Source organism: Choloepus didactylus, chromosome 2 (assembly GCF_015220235.1).
Source record: "Choloepus didactylus isolate mChoDid1 chromosome 2, mChoDid1.pri, whole genome shotgun sequence".
In the NCBI taxonomy this organism is placed as follows: Eukaryota; Metazoa; Chordata; class Mammalia; order Pilosa; family Megalonychidae; genus Choloepus; species Choloepus didactylus.
In genome coordinates this window covers 163,818,061-163,824,375 of record NC_051308.1, presented here as the reverse complement: position 1 = coordinate 163,824,375, position 6,315 = coordinate 163,818,061, and the positions used below count along the sequence as shown (strand labels likewise).

Genomic DNA, 6,315 nt, shown 5'->3' with positions numbered 1-6,315 from the left:
ATGTATTTTTAATATTTAACCTCTTTCTTACCTGGAGTAAATATTACTTAGTTTTAATGACTTTTTTTCTTTAATAAAATAATGCTATTTTCCTTTTTTATTTCAGATTTTTATATCCATAAGTTGTGTTGACCTGAGGTTTTCTTTTTTGTGTCATCTTTGGAAAGTTTTGGCAAAAATTCACTTACATTCTATTGGCATAATTCAGAGCCATGGCCCAGCTTGCCATGGCTGGAAAGGAAAGTGCCTGTAGGAAGCACTGAACTCACATGTCAACAAGGAGATCAAGTAGTTGGGAAAGAGAGATAAACAGTTGGGAATGATAATATAATCAACCATGTCTATACTAACTTCATAGTGCTTTTTTTTTTCCTTCTTTCCTACCTTCTTTCTTTCCTTCCTTCCTTCCCATCCCTCCCTCTCTGACTCAGTTCCTTCCTTCCTTCATTTTTCCCTTTCTCTTTATTTCTTTGTCCTAGTTCTGTTTAAAATATGTTTAACTTTTCCATAAACATTTGATAGAATTTTCCTGTGAAAAGATATGTAATGTCTATTTTCTTATGAAGGTAATTGTTTAACAACTTCTTTATCTCTACTATGGTACTTGCTCTGTTCAAATTTTCTATCTTTGTATGTGATAATTTTAAGTTTCATTTTTTATTAAAATACTTATTTCTTATGTATCTTCCAATGCAATTTCAAAGTCTTGAGCAAAGTGGTCCAAAATGATTCTTTTAGTTTCTCTTTTTGGTTTATTTTACATTTAGTTATATTTTTAAAAAACTAGCAGTTGGATTTATTTACTTCTTCTACTGTTCTCTTGGTTTTGATTTATTGGAAAGTGCTATTATTATCTGTATAAAATGTTTACATCCATACTGCTATGTTGCTACTTCATTTTCTAACAAATTAAGTGGGAATCTTAATTAACTAATCAATATTTGTTAATATATAGCTTCAATATATTTTCCTCTGATATCTGCTTTATCTATATATCATAAGTTATGATATAGCCTTTATATTATCATTTTTTATAGATACTCTATAATTTCAATTTTAATTTCCTTTCTAGTCAAAAAATATTTAAAGTTCTATGCAGTAGGGAATTTTATTCTGGCCTTCTTATAATTTTTCACTTTATTATATTCTGGTCAGAAAATGTGGTCTGTACTTTGGTAACTTTTTGGAAAATCCTGAACTTGTGTTTATAAATGTTTTATGAGCACCTTAAAAGAAGTAATATTTTCTGTTTTCAGAGCTTAGAGTTCAATACATTCCAATTAATCATCTGCATTTTCTACTCTTTCTAGATTATGAGGTAGTAAATACAATCCCCAGTCTCAGGGGTGCACAACACAAATAACCTCTACAGGTTGTCAGCTACTCTGTTTCTAGTGGCTGTCATTCAGCTATGGTTCTTCTCCATGCATCTTCTCCATTCTGTAGTTCATTAACAGAGCTGGTGGAAACTTGCAATGGCTCTTAAAATTCAAATATGATATATATTTTATCTACTTTCATTTCACTAGCCAAAGCCAGGTCCCAGGTCAAGCTTCATATTAATGGACAGTGCCACAGGAAGCACTGAAAATGCATGGTAAAAGGGGAGATCCAGTAGGTGGAAAGGGAGAATAATCAAGAACAATATTAGTATCATCCATATCCATGCTGTTAAGTTTATACTTCAGCCTTCTCAATACTTTTGACCATTTTGAAGAGGTGGTCTTAAGTCTTTTACTACTAAGTTTTTCTGTCTGAACTTTCTTGTATTTTCTGTACCTTTTACTTTATTAAAATTGGCCATCTGAAGGAGAGGCTAAACCTGCTTATAAGTGTGCCTAAGAGTCTCCGCCTGAGTATCTCTTTGTTCTCAGATGTGGCCGTCTCTCTCTAGCTAAGCCACCTTGGCAGGTGACCTTGCTGCCCTCCCCCCAAGTGGGACCTGACTCCCAGGGCTGTAAATCTCCCTGGCAACACAGAATATGACTCCCAGGGATGATCCTGGACCTGGCATTGTGGGATTGAGAAACTCTTGACCAAAAGGGGGATGTGAAGTGAACCGAAATAAAGTTTCAGTGGCTGAGAGATTTCAAATGGAATCGAGAGGTCACCCTGTTGGGCATTCTTACATGCTATATAGATAACACCTTTTAGGTTTTAATATATTGGAATAGCTAGAAGTAAATACCTGAAACTACCAGACTCCAACCCAGTAGCCTTGACTCTTGAAGACAATTGTATTGCAATGCAGCTTACAAGGGGTGACAGTGTGATGGTGAAAACCTTGTGGATCACACTCCCTTTATCCAGTGTATGGATGGATGAGTACAAAAATGGGGACAAAACTTAAATGAAAAACAGGGTGGGATGGGGGTGTGTGTGATTTGGGTGTTCCTTTTTAGTTTTATTTTTTATTCTTGTTCTGATTCTTTCTGGTGTAAGGAAAATGTTCAAAAATAGATTGGGGTGATGAATGCACAATTGTAAGATAGTACTGTGAACAGTTGATTATACATACACCATGGATGACTGTATGGTATATGAATATATCTCAATAAAACTGAATTAAAGAAAAAAAAAAAAAATTGGCCATCTGGCCAGAGGGAGGAGGCAGGGAAGGGCGGCTGGGACTTTCGCTTCTCGAGCTGTGACTGGCAGAGGCCGCGCAGCTGCGAAGGGACAGCAGCCAAGTGCGGCTACAGCAGCCACTAGGGTGTCAGTTGCTGGTCCACCCAAAACGCTTCAGTTCTGCTCTGCAAGGATATATAATAACTGATTGGAGTGTCCATTTAATAGAAGAAAATGGAAACTTAGCCAGAGGAAACCTTCCCCAACACGAAACCAATGGTGAATTAGGTAAACGCCCTGCAGAAGATATGGAAGAGGAACAAGAATTTAAAAGATCTAGAGACTCTCATGGGATGGTTGAGCTTTGCGTTCTGCTTCAGAACAAGAGCGCTGGGGCAGTGATTGGAACAGGAGGCAAGAATATTAAGGCACTCTGTACAGACCACATTGAGTATCAGTGCTGATGTTGAAACGATTGGAGGAATTCTGAAGAAAATCATCCCTACCTTGGAAGAGGACCTGCAGTTGTCATCACCCACCGTAACCAGCCAGCTCCTGCTGGATTCTGATGCTGTGGAATGCTTAAAGTACCGACACTATAAAGGAAGCGACTTTGCGAGTTGAGACTGTTGATTCATCAGAGTTTGGCAGGAGAGATTACTGGGGCCAAAAGTGCTAAAATCAAAGAACTTCGAAAGACCAGTCATACAACAATCAAGCTTTTCCAGGAATGCTGTCCTCATTCCGTTGGCAGAGCCGTTCTTATTGGAGGAAAGCCTGATAGGGTGGTAGAGTGCATAAAGATCATCTTTGATCTTGTATCTGCATCTTCCATCAAAGGATGTGCACAGCCTTGTGATCCCAATTTTTATGATTAAAGCTATGATTATGGTGGTTTTAAAATGATGCTTGATGACCACCATGGACGCCCTGCGGGATTTCCCAGGCGGGAAGAGGTGGTTTCAACAGAATGCCTCCTGGTCAGGGTGGGCATCCAGTGCCTCCATCTAGAAGAGATTATGCTAATATGAGTGCTCCTTGAGAACCTCCTCCTCCTCCTGGACGAGGTGGCTGGGATGGCAGCAGAGCTCAGAATCTTTGTCTTCCACCACCACCACCACCACCACCACCACCTAGAGGAGGAGTTCTAATGGCTTATCTCAGAAGGGGAAGACCTGGAGGCTGTTATGATGGCATGGTTGGTTTCAGTGCTGATGAAACTTGGGACTCTGCAGTAGATACATGGAGCCCATCAGAATGGCAAATGGCTTATGAACCACAGGGTGGCTCTGGATATGATTATTCCTATGCAGGGGGTTATGGCTCATATGGTGATCTCAGTGGACCTATTATTACTGCACAAGTAACTATTCCCAAAGATTTGGCTGGATCTACAATTGGGAAAGGTGGTCAGCAGATTATACAAATCTGTCATGAGTTGAGAGTTTCAATCAAAAATAAGGAACCTTTAGAAGGTTCCAAAGATCAGATCGTTACCATTACAGAGACACACAACCACATACAGAATGCACAGTATTTGCTGCAGAACAGTTGAAGCAGTATTCTGGAAAGTTTTTCTAAGACTAGTGAAGAACTGAAGGGGTGGGGTGGGGAAAGGATGTGCAAAAACTAACAATGAAATTTTGAAACAGCAGCAGAATGAGTGAATTTATTTTTTGTTCATTGTTGGTGGTAAAAAAGAGATTCCCTCCTTGAAATTATTGTGAACACCTTGCTATGTGGTCACTGTAACACTTGGGGTGTGGGGTGGGACTGAGAGGAAGGGAACAGTAGTCCACATGTCCCTGGCATCTATTTAGAGCAGTGTGCAGAATGTAATGCTCTTTTGTAAGAAATGTTTTATGATTTTTAAGATCAATTTAGTGAACCTGAAAAAAAATGGCCATAAGTTATTTGTCACACAGATAGTTTTAATTTCATAGTGGACTGCAATGAGATGGTTTTCCTTTGCAGCATTTAATGTTTTTCATCTGGAATACAATCTTGTCTGATAATAAGCTTGAAGTCTTTGATTTTCTTTTATATAGCTCTGAAAATCTCTCTCCCTCCCTCCTTCCTTTTCTCTTTCTCTCTTTGTCTCTCTCTCTCTGAGTACCATGATTTTATTCTGACATAGATAGCAAAAATTTGGATTTTTATTCAAAACATGACATTTTTATTGATAATTTTGATTCTTTCATATTCAGTGACATGATAATAAGACTGAATATACTTTCTGTTTATTGTGCAAAGCTATCTATTTTGATGGCTTTAAAATTTTGGGTCTGTAGTTTCTTCATCTGTTTCTATGCATTTCTTCTTTTTCCTGAAAGTTTGGAGTGATAATAATGTATACTAATGTTTGCTTTAATGAGTATGACTTTATATAATGTATTTAATCCACAGTATATAGCTTGGCACTTCATTAAGAGCAATTTACTTCCTCTCTCCATTCTCTCTCTTTCAACACCTGATTGTTTATACTTTTGTTTTTTCTTAGTGCTTCCTTTTGAAAGTTTAAAAGTGCATATATTTTTATTAGACAATTTATCCACTTTAAGTGCATTCCTTAGACTTCTGGCTGAAAGAGACAATAAAGTCAGTGTAATTTCATTATCTCTTTGTCCCAACTATTAATATTTATATAATTTCCATAATATCAGAGTATATAGGATTTACCAACTCTTTGGTAACAATTACCTCATTTGTTCTAATTTTGTTTATAGACAAAATTAGAGATAGATTTCTTGGTCAATGTAAGTTTTTTTTTTTTACCCATATTGTTCTAATTGACTCTGTTTTCTGAATGTTGTCAGCTAGTTCTTTTCTTCAAAAAGGACTCATTGTTAACAATATTTCTGGAGTTTGGACATATTAAAAATATGTTTTGGTTGCTTCTATAATTATTTATTTGGTTATAAAAGACTTGGTAATGCTTTCTTTGAATACTTCATCGGTCTTCTAGTTTTGAATATTAATGTGGAGAAATGAAATAAGAGGCCAGTTATGATTTATTGTCCCTGTAACATGTTTGTGATGACTGGCTTCCCATATGACATTTCTTTATAGTTGTCTTCTATTATCTTTACAAGAATATGTATTCATGTAAACTTTCTTGGTATACAGTTTGTGTGTTCCATCTATATATTCATATCATCTTTATTGAAGAGGTTTTCTGATATTCTAATAATTTTTTTTTCTGTTCTATTATTTAGTTTATCTTCTTAGGGTAATTTAATTATGCATGGAATATCTTTTGCCTATATTTTGAAGCTATCATTTTCTTTCTAATTGACTATTTGTTATTTACTTTTGTTTGGTTTCTCAAGTCTGTCTACTATATTCTTTAATATGTGTTTAGCAATGTCTATTTTCTTTTTTGCTGCTTCATATATTGTCTTCCTTTTGGCAGTTTTATATTTATCTTTTATTTTTTTCCTAAGTTCTGTCAGCTGGTATTTCTTTTCCTTCTTCTGTCCCACCATAACTTTTCTGAGTTAGTGTCTCTGCTCATGTTCTTGTTTTATTTAAGCAAATGCTTAAATAAGTTATTTAAAAAAAAATCATGATACCATGTTTGGTTGTTTTCATTTTACTGTTGAGTACTCTCCACCTGTGATTTGCATTTCTTCCTTCAGTTTCTTTGCTCCATTTTGCCTATAATATCTTTGCATAGATCCTGGTTCTTTTAAAATTATTGTTCATCTTTGTGATGACAGATTTCCAGACAAGTTAGAACTAAGCCCA

The 6,315-nt window shown here is 36.1% G+C and overlaps 1 pseudogene; it reads left to right on the top strand.

Moving 5' to 3' along the window:
* The first annotated feature begins 2,802 nt into the window (after positions 1–2,802).
* On the top strand, positions 2,803–4,149 carry LOC119518770 (annotated as a pseudogene).
* The last annotated feature ends 2,166 nt before the right edge of the window (positions 4,150–6,315 follow it).